Source organism: Peromyscus leucopus, chromosome 7 (genome assembly GCF_004664715.2).
Source record: "Peromyscus leucopus breed LL Stock chromosome 7, UCI_PerLeu_2.1, whole genome shotgun sequence".
Lineage (NCBI taxonomy): Eukaryota > Metazoa > Chordata > Mammalia > Rodentia > Cricetidae > Peromyscus > Peromyscus leucopus.
Window position 1 is genome coordinate 95142411 of NC_051069.1, and position 14143 is coordinate 95156553.

Sequence of the window (14143 nt, forward strand, 5' to 3'; positions counted from 1 at the left end):
GGGGCAGAGGGGTACTAGGGAGTAAGTCACTCCTCAGCTGGAGTCTTTTCTCAACGCCCTGCCTCCTCCATCAGTCTGGAAACCTTTCTCCCTTGGGCCTGTGAGAGGTCAGACGCACACTCACTCATGTGCATGTGTGAGACCTCCTCATTCCTCAGGCTAAACAGGTCCGAGCAAGTCCCACAGAGATGAAGGAGGGAGCCTGCCTCTGGCGGCAGCCTCCTCCCACCGTGTATGCCTGAGTGACATCAGCCCTTCCCAGACCTGGACGTTAAATCCCAGCATTTAAAAGCTCTCGGGGCTTCTCCTCATTGTCTCTTGACTGGGCCACAGGAGCCGCATCAAGGCCTCTAGGCCAGGCGGGAATCCACCTTGCCTAGGTGGCCACCCCCTTCCCCGGGGCTTCTGTGACACACCTCCAAGGACACTGTCTGCAACAGAGCTTCTGCACTCTATGGGCTCTTCCACACATCCTCTCACCCGAGGGCCTGCGATGGGAGCCGTTCCTTTCCACAGGAGACCTCTTAAGGGGGCAAAAGGCCCCTTAGTGACTTCCCGTTCAAGGCTGTCAAGGTCTAATTGGCACTGTCAGATGTCCTAAATGCTGAGAGCAAGTGTACGGGTCAGGGGATGATGATGAGGCTAGGCAGTCACTCATGATGGGTCAGAAGGGCTGGATCACGTGGCCCAGGAGCTGACAGTGAGACGACCTATCTTCTGGACTGACAAGACTTGGCCCTACGGGAAGCAGATGTCATATGTGAGTGAGCAGAGGGTCCCAACTTGTCTGGCTCCATGTCCAGGGCCTAAATCCTGACTGCCAGCCTCGTGGGTCCAAACCTTAGGAGATGGTCCTTGGGGCTGGGAAGATGAGATGCTTTAGTCATGGACTTGAATTCCGATCTCCGGCATCAGAATAAACACCAATCATTGCACTAGCCTGCTATCCCAGCTAGGAAGGCAGAGAGAGAGAGACAAGAGATCCCTCAAGCTTGCTGGCCAGCCAGTCTAGCCAAATCATACACATGAACACACACACACACACACACACACACACACACACACGCACACAGGCATGCACACACACACACACACACAGGAAAGCACAACCCCGTGGTCCTTCTCAGAGACTTAGGAATGTGAGCCATAGGGATTTACATAGGACCGCCCCACTCTTGCTGAAAGGGCACCCTCCAGGGGACAGCTGCTACCAACTCACTGAGGACTTTGGGCAGGCCACCTCCATATAGTCATTGCCCAGCCTGATGAGGATAATGGCCTGGAGAGACCTGGCCCTCAAACTCCATCCCTCAGTCTTGTCCCAAGGACTTGGGCCTCGGTACCCAAGAGGAGCTCAAGGGCCAGTGCTGAAGTCCCTGGCGGGGTTGGGGTGGGGGGAGTCTAAGGGCTGCCAGGACAAGGTGGGACCAGGCCAGGCTTTTTTCCACTCCAGCAGACCCCTTCAGATTCCAACAGCCTGTCCCTCTCTCTCTCCTTCCTTCCTTCCTTCCTTCCTTCCTTCCTTCCTTCCTTCCTTCTTCCTTCCTTTTTTTTAAATGGTTTTTGAGACAGGGTTTCTCTGTGTAGTTTTGGTGCCTGTCCTGGATCTCACTGTAGTCCAGGCTGGCCTATAACTCACAGAGATCTGCCTGGCTCTGCCTCCAAGTGCTGGGATTAAAGGCGTGCGCCACCACTGCCCAGCTCCCTCCTCTCTTTCTAGGGGACGCCCTTCTTCACTTGGTCCTGAGGTCTAGGGAGTCAGAATACTCTTAGCAGAGGGTGCTTAGTCTCTGGTCCCAGCTCCATCAACTGCTCCTCCAGGCTCTGCTCTGGAGTTCAGCATGGATTCTGGCTATCCCCATGTGGCCATTAGAAAAGGCCTTAATCCCAGCCCACTCCCTTCCAGTCTTGTCTTTGGATCTGCTTGTCTCCTATACTACCCCTATCTCCTTCCCCACAGCCTCCCGACCCCCCTATCCCGCCCAGCACCTCTGGGAGCCCCCTCTAGGCCCTCTGACCCAACCAAGACCTGGTTTCTACCTAGCTCTGCTTCGCTTCCTCTCTGAAGAGCTGGGAGCTGGGAATGGTGTGTGTCAGGCATGGGTAAGGCCCAGAGGCAAAGCCTTGCTCATACCTGCCCCAGACCCCTAGAGCTGGAACTCTACTCTTCTCTACCCTGTCCCTGTCGGGGAAAGAGAGGCTGAATGATAACTGCCCCCTTGGTCATTAGACATTCTGATAGTCCAACTTCTGCCTTGTCCCTTCCATACCTCCGGACAGAGAGTTGGAGTGTGCTTTCTGTACATCTGTGATTCTCTCCCTAGGGCACTGTGCCCAGAAATGGCATTTCTGGGACAAACACCTGTGCTCTGTTGTTTTGACTTGGCTTCCGAAGGAAAAGAACAGGACTATTTGGCTTTCCTGCTGGACTATGGTCGCTGACTTGCAAAAACCGAAAGTCCCCTGTCCTTGGCAGAGGCTAGAGACCTAGCTAAGCACCCTTCTGTGGCCCGAGCCCCTGTCTGGCCTGCATGCCCCTCCTGGTTGGCTCTACCCGGGGGTTGTGCTGACTCGTGGGATCCTCAGCACTTCTGACCGCAGCAAGAGTGATGATAATAATAACACACCCAGCGTGGCCCTCGTTCTGGGTCTCGGTGTCCTGCAGGCTTAAGATGATAAACTCATGTAATCCTCCCTGCAGCCTTCAGAGGAGGGGCTGGGCTAACCCTAACGGGCGATGAGGAAGCTGAAACAGAGCAGCGCAGCCATGATCAGGGCGATGCTGCACTGAGCTTGGGCTGCTAGACGAAAGCAGCCTCTGGTGTTTGAGGTTTTTAAAAGAATGTGTTTGTATGGTCATACATGCACTTGGGCATGTTGTGGAGGTCAGAGGACAACTTAGAGGGGTCACCTCTCTTCTTTCATCATGTGGGTCCAGAGGCTCGAACTCCAGTCGTCAGACTTGACAGCAAGCACACGGCCCATCTCACCGACTCCTAAAGGAGACCTTGGTCTCGATTCCCCTCCTAAAGCGTAACATCACCAGGAGCGTCTCTCTGGAAGTGGAACATGGAGGCCCCGCTGAGGGGTTCCAGTGTGTCTGTAGGTTACTGGGAAGGGGACAGTTAGCAACAGTGAAGGGAACTTGGAATGGAGCCAGCGCTGTCCTCCCAGAGCACATAAGCTGGAAGACCAGAGAGGCAGAGACAGCCAGCTCTAATAGGAAACACAGCCTAAGAGGCTCCTCAGAGGGGGCGACATCTTCCAGCGAACCCGAACTTTATAAGCATCCCGCTTCCAGGCTTTGTGTGGATGACTTTCTCTTTCTGGAAGGTAGGATTACCCACCAGCCCTTTCAAGTGGCTACCTCTTATCCGTCATTTCTCTGAGCCCATCTCCAGTGCCCTCACCTCTAGGAAGCCCTTCCCTAACTTCATTCTCCAAGTGAGGGTCTGATGTCCCTTCTGGTTTCCATGAGCCCCTGTGCAGTATCAACCCTGGGCCAGGCTCATTGCCATCCCCCGGGCCACCTGGGGACCATGGTCGGCTCTGAATATCTATCTGTCGGTGTGAACTGTACACAAAGAGGTCTTGCCTAGGTCCCCAGAGGGCTTGCCCCCTTTCATCCCTTCACATGGTCAGGTTACCCAATGCTGCCTGTCCAGGCTTACAGTGATGCTGAGGAGGTGGCACGGGGCACCCCCCACGGGGCTGCCCCCGCTGCCTCTGCCCACCCTCATTGCTACCCTGCCCTTGGCTAGGTTCCAGCCAGAGAAGGTTCTGGCCACTCCTGTTCAAAAAGATCTGCCATTGCCCCAGTTAAGTGGAGGGGTCTGGAGGCCACACTAATTGATTAATTAAACCCTCTCGGTTAATTAGCTGCATCCCTCCAGGGAGAGAAGTCTAGAGCAGAGCCAAAGCCTAGCTAGGGCTGGGGGAGGGGTTCATTAGCTGGGGTCAGGCCCAGCCTGAAGCTTGATGCTCAATGGCTGAGAAGGCAGTGGAGGGGCGGGGGGCTGGAGCGGTGCACAGAGGCGTTCTGGGCTCTGGAGCCAGACAGTTCCCCTGGGGCAGGGGGAAAGGGCCTTATTTGTCCTGGACCCCCATGACATTCCTGAGCACACCCACCATGAGCTGTAGAGCCTGGGGGGAGAGAAAGAAGCGCAGGAGAGCTGGAGCCGTCCTGCAGGAGCAGACAGTTGAAGTTGCATCTGGCCTGGGAAGTCTGGGTCAGTGTTCCTGCACCGGACTGGGAGGATCCAGGTAACCTTGTCCCCAAAGACTGCTGCTTCTGTGCCTTGGGGGAGGCTTTGAATGCCAGCACCAGAACATGAGATTTGGGGTGGGGGTGGGGGGCAGGCTGTGGCTTGTTTGCAGCAGGAGAAGCACCTGATCAGGTTTGGGCTTTACAAAGAGTTCAGGAGAGGGGCTTGGAGGAAGAAGAGAAGGGTAGGAACTGGGGCAAAGGGTAGGAACTGGGTGTCCATGGGGCAAGGACATCCATCAGGTCTGGGGATATAAAGATAAACTCCCACTGCGCTGGCTAGGAGCACCCAAGTTCTTCCTCCGCTTCTCTTTCCTCATTGGCAAGGTGCCCCGGGGTGGTGGGTGGGAGGAGATGCCCCTGAGGCTACAGCCTTGGGATATGAATGTCACTGACATGTTTCCTTGCCCCAGGACAAAGCACCTTCTTCACCTTCAGCTCTGGGTGGCACTTACAGTCCCTGAGGTTCACCAGTGTGTGAAGTGCAGTGCCCAGCACCCCATCCAGGATCTACACAATTCTGATTCCAGGGTCTCAGAGGGACACCTGTGTCTAGCCTGGCTCAAGAGGAAGAGGGATTGGCCATGGGTCAGAGGCAGAAAGCCCAGGACATCCCGAGCAGCCACAGGCAGCAGGCAAGGGCTACAGCCTTGGCACCAAGCCTGCCATGGGCTGGTCCTCCAGCTCCCTGAGTGGCTGCCCAAGTGGGAACAATGACCCTTTCACGTCACGCCTCCTCCAGTCACAGCAACTTTGGCGCCGCAGGACAAAGGGGCCGTTTCATCATTGTTGGATTGAATCAACAGCTTGCCGGACAGAGCTCTACTGCCCCCCCAACCCCAGTCAGGCCCAGGACTCTGTCTGGTCCAACCACATGGGTCCCAGGGACCCTCCTGATGCCTATCTTCCTCTCTATGGCTCGCTATGAGGATATTAGCCTTGCTTCTAAGCCTCCGTCTCCCCGTGTGGGGAGGGGGCAGGGCCATGGGCTATCAGGGTCCATCCAGGTGGGCTATACTGAGATGTGCATCTTCCACCTGCGCCTTCTGTCCCCAGTCTGCCTGACCCCAAGGAGGGAGCGTTGAGATGGAACCGGGCAGCACAGCCTTTGGAAGGGGCCCTGTGCCGAGGGTAGAGAAAGCAGACTCTTGTCTGAGTCCTTGCCCCTGTGTAGCCTTCTGATGCTAGTGACTTTCCATAATGTGAGCTAGTCCAAAGCCAGATTGACTCATTTTGGGGTTAGCCTAAGCCCACTGTGGATGCCTGACTGACTACACAGAGGCTCAAGAGGTTGGCTTGAGCTAGGACTGGCTAAAGGGAAGACTGAGATGAGCCCTTACCTTGCTTTTTGTGAAGAAACCCTTATCTGGAAACCAAGACACAAAATGCACACCACCACCGCTACCACCACCACCACCACCACACCACACACCACCACCACACTACCTCCTGTGATCAGGACTAGAATCCAGCCATCTGGGGCCCAACTTCCTCCCAAAGAAGCAAGGACTATGAGACACAGGACAAGATGTAGTCCCATGTGCCTCTGGCCTGAAGGCCATAATGGCATTGATAGTTTCCGTGGGTCCAAAGACCCAGGGGTCTTGGCAACGGGTCAAGGCAATGGGTCTGGGGATCACAGCTGTCTAGAGCCACACAGTCTAAGCCATTCAAGCAGCCTGCTCCAACAGGAGCACTTTTCGGCCCTTCTGCACAGCATGGGTATAGACTCTACCAGGACAGGCTTTTTCAAACTCAGGACCCTGAGGGTGGAACACACTTGGAGAGTAGCCTTCATGTGTTGGGGATGGATGGATTCACCATCATCCCCATTTCACAGATAAGAACCTGAGGCCCTGAGGTAGTGGCCACCTGAACCATACTGACAGAGCTGGAATACCTCAGCCGTTAAGAGCACACACTGCTTAAGTTTGGGTCCCAGCACCCATATCAGCAGCTCACAACCACCTGTAACTCCAGCTTCAGGGGGTTCAAATGCTGGCATCCCAGGCACCCCCATACATGTGTGCATACTCCCCACCACATACACATCATTTTTAAAAAATAAAATCTTAAAATAATAAAAACCCATATGTACTGTGACTCTAACGTCTCTGGCAGGTAAGAGGCAGAGATGAGGAGAGAGCTGGAATACGGGACTGGGCTCAGGGTGGCCCCTGAACACTGGGCAGTATGCTGGATGTGGAGGGCAAACACAGTATGTGTGGGTGTGGGAGACCTGCTGGGCTGGGCTGTCGTAGTCCCTGCAGGCCTGGCGGCCCTGCGTACACATTACCCATTTACCCTGCCTCACTTCCTCTGACTAACCCTAAAGAATTACCCCTCCAGGGGAGTGGAGCCCTGGCATCCATCAGCAGGAAATGCCCAGCTCAGCCCTCCCCAGAGCCACGTGCCCTGGCATCCTTACCTGGGCGCTTGCCCAGGCCTCCTAGGAACATAGGGTTAGAGGTACTGCCTTGGCTGAAGGCTGCTGAGCTCAGCCTGGGCCGTCATTAGGTAGTCCGGGGTAGAAGTGGGTGCCCTCTCACACCAGGCTGGCCAAGGATACCCTGCCCCAGTCACCAGTTTTGCTGACACCCTAGCTTTTAGAGCTCTTGGTGTCGAAGAATGCAGAGCCTTGGGAGGAAGTTAGGGGCCCTGCCCCCAGCAGAGGAGCGAGGCTTGCACTTTCGGACATGTTCAACTTCCTTCAATTCCTAGGCAGTGCCATTCAGGAACAGTCTCTATCCAAGAGGCTGAGAGGGCGAAACTGCCTACATGCCTGGAGGAATGGGAGCCTGGCCTACAGCCAATGGAGACCAGGCCCTCTAGGAAGCTCAGATGATCCTCTGTAGCTGCCATCCGGCTGAGGTCATGAGACTCAGGCTTTGGACAGCTTCTAGGTCAAGGGCACCTGCCCAGGGAGGGCCTGTCCTAAGCAGAGGCCACTGAAACCCCAAGAAGAGGTGCAACAAGCCACAGAGGTCCTCAGAAGGGCCAGGAGGCTACATTTCTGCATTCTTACTGTAGCTCCACCCCCGAAGGGACACAGGCTTGCAGCCAGGTCCTTCCTGGTCTCGATCCCAGGGTCCCTTAAGGCTGCACATTGGCCAGACTGCTATTGACGATGACCCTGGTTCAGATTCTGAGTGCTTGCAAAACACCTGCTAAGCCAAACACTCTGGTGTCGTGTAGCCAGAAGGCCCAATCAGCATGCTTCTGGAGAGTTCCAACGAGGGGATTCCACTCTGTCCCCCGCCCCCAATGGAGTGGAAGGGGACAAAGATTCAGTAATGGCAAGGCCAGCCAGCATTGTCGCTGGGTCCAGTGGCAACATCTAAGATATTCTTAGATGGAGACTAGGCATAGAGCAGCTTGCCTAAGTCCAGAGACAACACTCACACTGAGATTTATGCAGAGTAACCTGAAAGCATTTTTACCACTCAAACCATAAAACAGTGCAGCCAGGGTCGGCATGGGACAAACAGAAAGCCCCATGGCCGCTGGGCCAGCAACCAGTACCCGTGAAACTCCTTAGTGCCTCCTTGTATATTATACACTCATGGCTTCCTGGGCCAGTCAGTGACTCCAGGCTACGTGATCCAGGGCCAGCCCTGCCCTCTCTAGCCTGTAACTGCAAGTCCTACACCGTGAGTTCCTGCCCTCCTTAAAGGATATGGGCAGAATCGGAGATCTCAGACGAGCAACGTCTGTGGAGACAGCTCAGTCTGGCTTTGCCCTCAGACTGGTCTGTAGCCCACCGTCAGGAGGGACCCTCTGTGTGACTCTTGGGCGGGTCATTTCACTTCTTTGAGTCTCACTTGAATGAGGACAACGACGATACCTCATCAGACATGGGGTACCCTGGGGGCCCCAGGGAAGAGGAGACAGCCCCTCCCAGGACAGTAGTAGTGCATGCACAGAGGGTGCTCAAAAGTTTTAGGGGTGCAGGCTGCTGGGGCCAACTGTGATGGGCTTTCTCCCTGTCCCAGGCCATCACCCTAAGGGCAGGTGGCATGGACTATGGCACAGGGAATGGCCGCAGTGGTTCCTGGGTACCCATCAGTGCCTGGTGCTGTTGACCCCAACTGCAAAGGCTTCTCCTCCCAGGGTTTGGAGTTGCACTGTTGGGGCCATGCAAAGTGCAAATAGCCCCGCCATGGCATCTGCCGTGGCTGGAGAACACAGGGATAGACAGCCTGACTCTAAACAAGGCATGCGCTCTGGTGACCCTGTAGAATGGTGGAAGGAAGAGTGCCAGGCCATGGTGCCTAGGGGCACACCTGTGAAGGAAGGTTAGCTCTCCCCTGACCATGATAGCCTGAGCCTGTGCCTGAACGGAGTCTGCCAAACTCCCCTCCCAGAAGGAATCTCCTTCCTGACATCTGGGGCCAGCAGCGACGGCTGCTCCAAGCTAAAGACTTGGCTCAAGCTCTCCAACTTACTCCATTAGGTTCATACTTAGCATGAGTGTGGACACTGAAGCCAGTGTTCAATGAAACGGGGTGGGATGGGGAACCCCAAAGACCCGGCCTTTGCCTGGACAGGAGGGATAGGCTTGAGCTGCGTTGTCTTGGGCCCTGGCTTTACAGAGAGGCTTAGGATCCAGGCTGTCCCATGGACCCTGGTTCAGGCTATCCCACTGTGCCAGTGGCTGCCTCCTGCTTGAGCTGGTATCACCTCTTCCAGGGATAGATGAAGGCTGCGGCTTGTCTGTGCCCCTCCTCCCTGCCTCCTGCCCCAAGGCAGGGCTAACTCGTTCCCTCTCAAGTCTCTAAAGAATGAAGTAAAGTGGGAGGAGCCAAGAGAAGAGACCATGAGGCCATGGAGCCTTGAGATCATGGTGGTAGGGCCCTAGGTGGACTCACCCTGGCCCCAGCATGACTGAGCTACCAGCCCGGGGGTGGGTAGCTCAGTCAGACCTGGTTTAGTTCTCCCCAGCTATCCTATAACTCCTCAGGTACAAGGCATATTGAGCTGCTTTCTGGAAGCCATTTGGCCACTTGAGTCAAAAGATCTGAAAATATGCACAGCCTTTAGCCCAGAAATCCATCTACCCCAGTGTGTCTGCCCCGAGGAAACTGCCGCCTGAACGCACAGAAGGGGCAGCCGCTAACTTGCTCTGTGATCCCTGACTCACGTCAGCCTGTCAGCTTTGTCCAGACTCCTTCACGGGGGATCGTCCCCTCCCACCAGCCTGTGGTCCCACACCTATGCCCTTCCCTGTCCACCCAGGCAGGATCTCTGTTTCCCAGGAATACAGATGTCCACAGAGGCAGGGAAAAGCAGGCTGTGAGCTTTAGCCCTCCTGTGTGCCAAGCTCCATTCTAGACACACAACGCTCCATCCTGTCCTCACAGCAAGGTTTTATTCGCCCTGTTTTTCATGCAACAAAGCCAAGGCATCCAGGGCTGCTGAGGCACAGAGCCAGAGAACTCAGCTGTAATCCTGCAGGCAGCAGAGGGAATCCTAAGAGACATGTGGGCAGGGAGGGTATGGAAGCTCCTCCAGGCCCCTCAGCCTCCCTGGAGTGTTTCAGCACTCCCCTTCACAAGGCCATAGCAGGTGCTGGAGGCAGAGGCTGATGTCTGTCTGTCTGTCTGTCTGTCTCTCTCTCTCTCTCTCTCTCTCTTGGCCATGCACATCCAAGCGCTGGTATCACCCCCACAGCCTCTGCTGCAGCCTCTGGATGTGCCTGGAATCCCAACACCGAGCTGCAGAGATGTCTGGCCAGAGCCGCAAGGTCAATCCCTCTCTTAACGCGGCACACCACCACCGCAGCATCAGCCCGGCCTCAGGGGACCCTCCCCTCATCTTGGAGAAACGGAGAATGAGTCAACTCCCATTCCACCTCCAGACCTGGAAAAGTAGCACGGGGGAGAGAGAGAGGCAGGATTCCTGCAGAGCCCTGGACCCATCTCTTCGAGGTAATGGCTGCCAAGCCACCCACATGCGCTGTCCAGAGGGCTGAAGGCAGAGCCAGGCGAAAGCCAATGCTCCTCCCCTGGGAACCTAGAGTTTAGCAGTACCCTGAGAGCCACAGATGCCCCTCATGTGGACTCAGGTCAGGATAGCCCCCAACTGTGCCCCCTACAGCTACGTAATTCCGCGCACTTAACCCTAGTATGTCCCAGACTCCTGTTTGGTAAATGGGGAGAGTCTGAACAGAACCTAAGGAAGGAGTTTGGGAGAGGCAGGCGGGACAAGACCCGATGTGACCATGAAAGTTCCTGCCACTGCCACCTGAGTGTGGCCTCACTCTGTTCAGGCTCTGCACAAAGCCTTTTGTGTGCACACTGAATCATCACAAAAAATCCCATGAGACACACCTATTCTCCTCAAGCATGTGGTGTGCTCCATGGGTCACAGACAGGCAGCGCGGGCTGAGTCACCTTGTTGTGAGGACAGTGATAGGGGTGAGGGAACGTTGACTTGAAAAGACAGTGCGGGGTGGGGTGGGGACAGGAATGAGAGCTGGATGGGAAGCCCTTGAAGATGGCAGTCCAAGCATAGGCTGGGGCTAGACCAGCTTCTTCAGAGCCCAGGGTTGGTCTTGGTCAACTATCCAAAGTGCTGCAAAGGGAGATTGTTCCTGGGCCCCATCCACTCTTAGCAGCCGCCTGAGCCCACACACACACACACACACACACACACACACACACACACACACACGTCACGGCTCCCAGTCCTGGCCTCCTCAGTGCTGCTCAGCCTGTTGTCGGGCTGAGATGGAGGTGGTGGCAGGCTTAGGTCCTTGATCCCAAGTAAGCAGACTCCTGTGCAGACCCTGACTGTCCCCGAGACACAGGTGCAGCTCCTGCCTCGTCCCCTCCCCCCAGTGCCGGCCCAACAGAACGATCAATCACGGCTCTCCAGCCTGCACAAGGAGCTGGCATGGCTCCCGGAGAAGTCACCAGCATGAATGGATTCCTTGCCCTGCCACCCCAGCCCCCAGCGGATGAGGAATAGTCAGCCATGAGGGCAACAGGAGACCTGATCTGCCCTGGCAGCTTCCTCCTTCCTATGGAGAAAGTGCCAGTTCAAGGCTGGAGACTCCAGGCCAAGGCTCAGCCTTGCCTGCTCGCCCTACACCCTCCCAGATAAGGATCGAAGAGAAAGCTCCCTGTGGTCCTCTGCCCCAGCCCTTTGCTTCCCTCATCACGTGACATGCTTCTTGGTCCCTTAGCCAGCCTCAACCCAAAGATCCACCAGACCTGACACTGGGCACCTGAGAGGCCCCCAGTGGTGGAATTTGGGGCATAGGGATGGAGCCTGAGCCCGCTTGGGAGTGGGTGGGTCTTATTGCCGTCATGAGTGGGGAGGCCAAGGAAAATGGTAGGGGCAACATCTGGATGGAGCTGGTCAGCTGCCATTAGGCAAAGAAAGCAAAAGAACAGCCCAGTCGAGGCAGGGATGAGGAGAGGACTTCCTGGCTTGGGCCTTAGGCTTTAGGACCGGCCGGTGATCAGAGAGAGCCCAGTGGCCCTTGTGACTAGTTCTCTAGTATTCTGTGGCAGCCCAGAGTGGCTCTGTGCCTCACCGCGCTGAGATTGGCAGCCTTGGGGCTCACAGTGACTGGGGCCTCCTCTGGCTAGCACAGGGTTCCAGTGGCCCCCTCTTGGGCAGGCCCTCGGCGACCCTCACTGCACTCAGGCCACAGATGACTGAGAGGCAGCCCTGCCGGATCTCGGCACCAGTGTTCTCCAGCTGAGCAACCTCAGGCCAGGCTGGGTGAAGTAAGTTGCAGGATTTCAACGAAAGGGGACCCAGCAGGCCGCGATGAAAGGGCTATGACAAGCTTGCAGTCGCTAGTTGTCTTGTTTGTTTGTTTAAGCAAGGACTCCATGTAGCCCTGGCTGTCCTGGCGCTCAAGCTGTAGACCAGGCTGGCCTTGAACTCACAGAGATCCACCTGCCTCTGCCTCTGCCTCCCGAGTGCTGGGTTAAAGACATGCAACACTATGCCTGGCCCACCGGTTGTCTCTTGATCCAGGTGGATGTCCCTGAGGCCTACACCTTTGCACACACTCTTCCATCCCTTGTCCCGTTTGATAGATGGAGAGGCTGAGCTGAGTATAATGCCCTGACTGGCCCAAGGCCACAGGACGTGTGTGTCACAAGTGGCTTGCTTTGCCTGACCTTGGTCTCCTGGGCCACAGGAAATAGGAAGGTGCTGGGCTAGGGGCAGAGATGGGGAAGTCCCAGAGCCTTGACCCACTCTGGAGAGCCCTGACGGTGAGTGTAGCCCTCTCTAGCCCCCCTTTCGCTCCTGAAGCTTTAGCCCCTCCTTTCCAGCTTCTGATGCCACACCCACCCTGAGCACCCCCATCTTCCCACTGTGTAACTGGGCCCAGGACGGCTACGGGGACAGACGAAGGCCTGAGGTTCCCCTGTTCCTTGAGATTCAAGCTCTGCCCGAGGCAAGCATGAAGCCTAGCCGAGGCTCTGACATCACAGGTCAACCTCACCCCAGACAGCTAGCTACCCAGGGGTAGAAGAGAACACCATGTCCGCCTTGTGACTGAAGAGTGTCTGAGGTGACAGGAAGGCGGGAGCACACCGTAGGGGAAAGGGGAGAGAGGAGAGATGGAGGAGCCGGGGCACGGCAGAGTCAAGGTTCTTAAGCTGTCTTTCATGTCTGGGCCAGCCCCGAAGCCCTAGTCAGGACGTGTTCCTGGGGCCTCAGCTCTGTTCGTCTCCCTTTGTCCACAGCAAGTATGCAGAGTCATGGTCGACAAGAGAGACTTTGAGGAGCCCCTGGTGGGGGATCTGTGTGTGTGCAGGCACAGAGAGGGAGGCCCCCGAGGACGTCTCTTGGGATGTCTGTGAATGCCCCTGTGGTATGTAGTCAAGGCCACATCTGCCCTCCACTGGGATAACGGGCGTGCTAGGGGGTTGGTCCACGTCAACTGAAACCATTTTTTTTTTTTTTCTCTAGCAATGGGCTTGGGTTGCTTCTCCGGCTTGTCCCGGTCCCACCAGCTCCTGCACCCACCTCACCGGCATCCAGTGGAAGGGCCTGAGACAGGGATATCAAGTGTCCCAGGATCCCACATCGGGGATCTTGCTGGCCCAGAACCCCTCGCCAGGCCTGGGCTCTTAAGCAATGAGGTCCTCCCTGGGGAGTGTCAGTCCCTCTGAGTGTGTGCACTGGGTATGAGGATTATTGATGCTCTGTGATTCTGGGCAGGGTTTAGCCCCTCTGGGCCTTAGCTCCTCATCTGTAAACAGGGATTAATAATTGTGCAAATCTCCCAGGGTCATGAGAATTAATTAAACAAGAGAGTACCGGAAAACTGAGCTCAGCCAGCGTCTGGGGCAGGGCCAGGGCAGAATGTGCTGTTCCCTAGGTTCCTTTGGTTGTCCTGTGATCATAGCTGCTCTGTCCCCCAGGAGACCTACCTGCTCTGTCTGGAGCCCTGGAGCCAGCACCACCTTCGTCTCCCTATACAAATACCAGAACCACTTCTGAGAAAGGTTTGCCCTGGTTTCTGGTCAGGGGCCAGCCAAAATCCATGCGTCCTAAAGATTGGAGACTGTGTCTCCTCATGGTTTAATGTCAGGTCACTAGACCACTGCCATGTAGCAAAAATCTTTTTCATATCTCCCAGTCCAAATGAGCCCATCTTGGAGTGCGGGTGGAGGCCCCTGGACAGACTGAAGGAAGGGCCACTCAGTATGGGAGCCTTCAGGGGCCTAGGGTGGTCAGAATGGCACCCATCCAGCAGATCTGTGAAATTCTTTCTGCATGACTGTAATGACCACAAGCTCCCTTCTGAAGCTCAGGGACCCTTCCGATCCGAATCTGGACCTTCATGCCTTCCCAGCAAGGCCCAGGCTAAAGAGGATCCAGAATCTCCTAGAAGATAGTTGTGAGCCC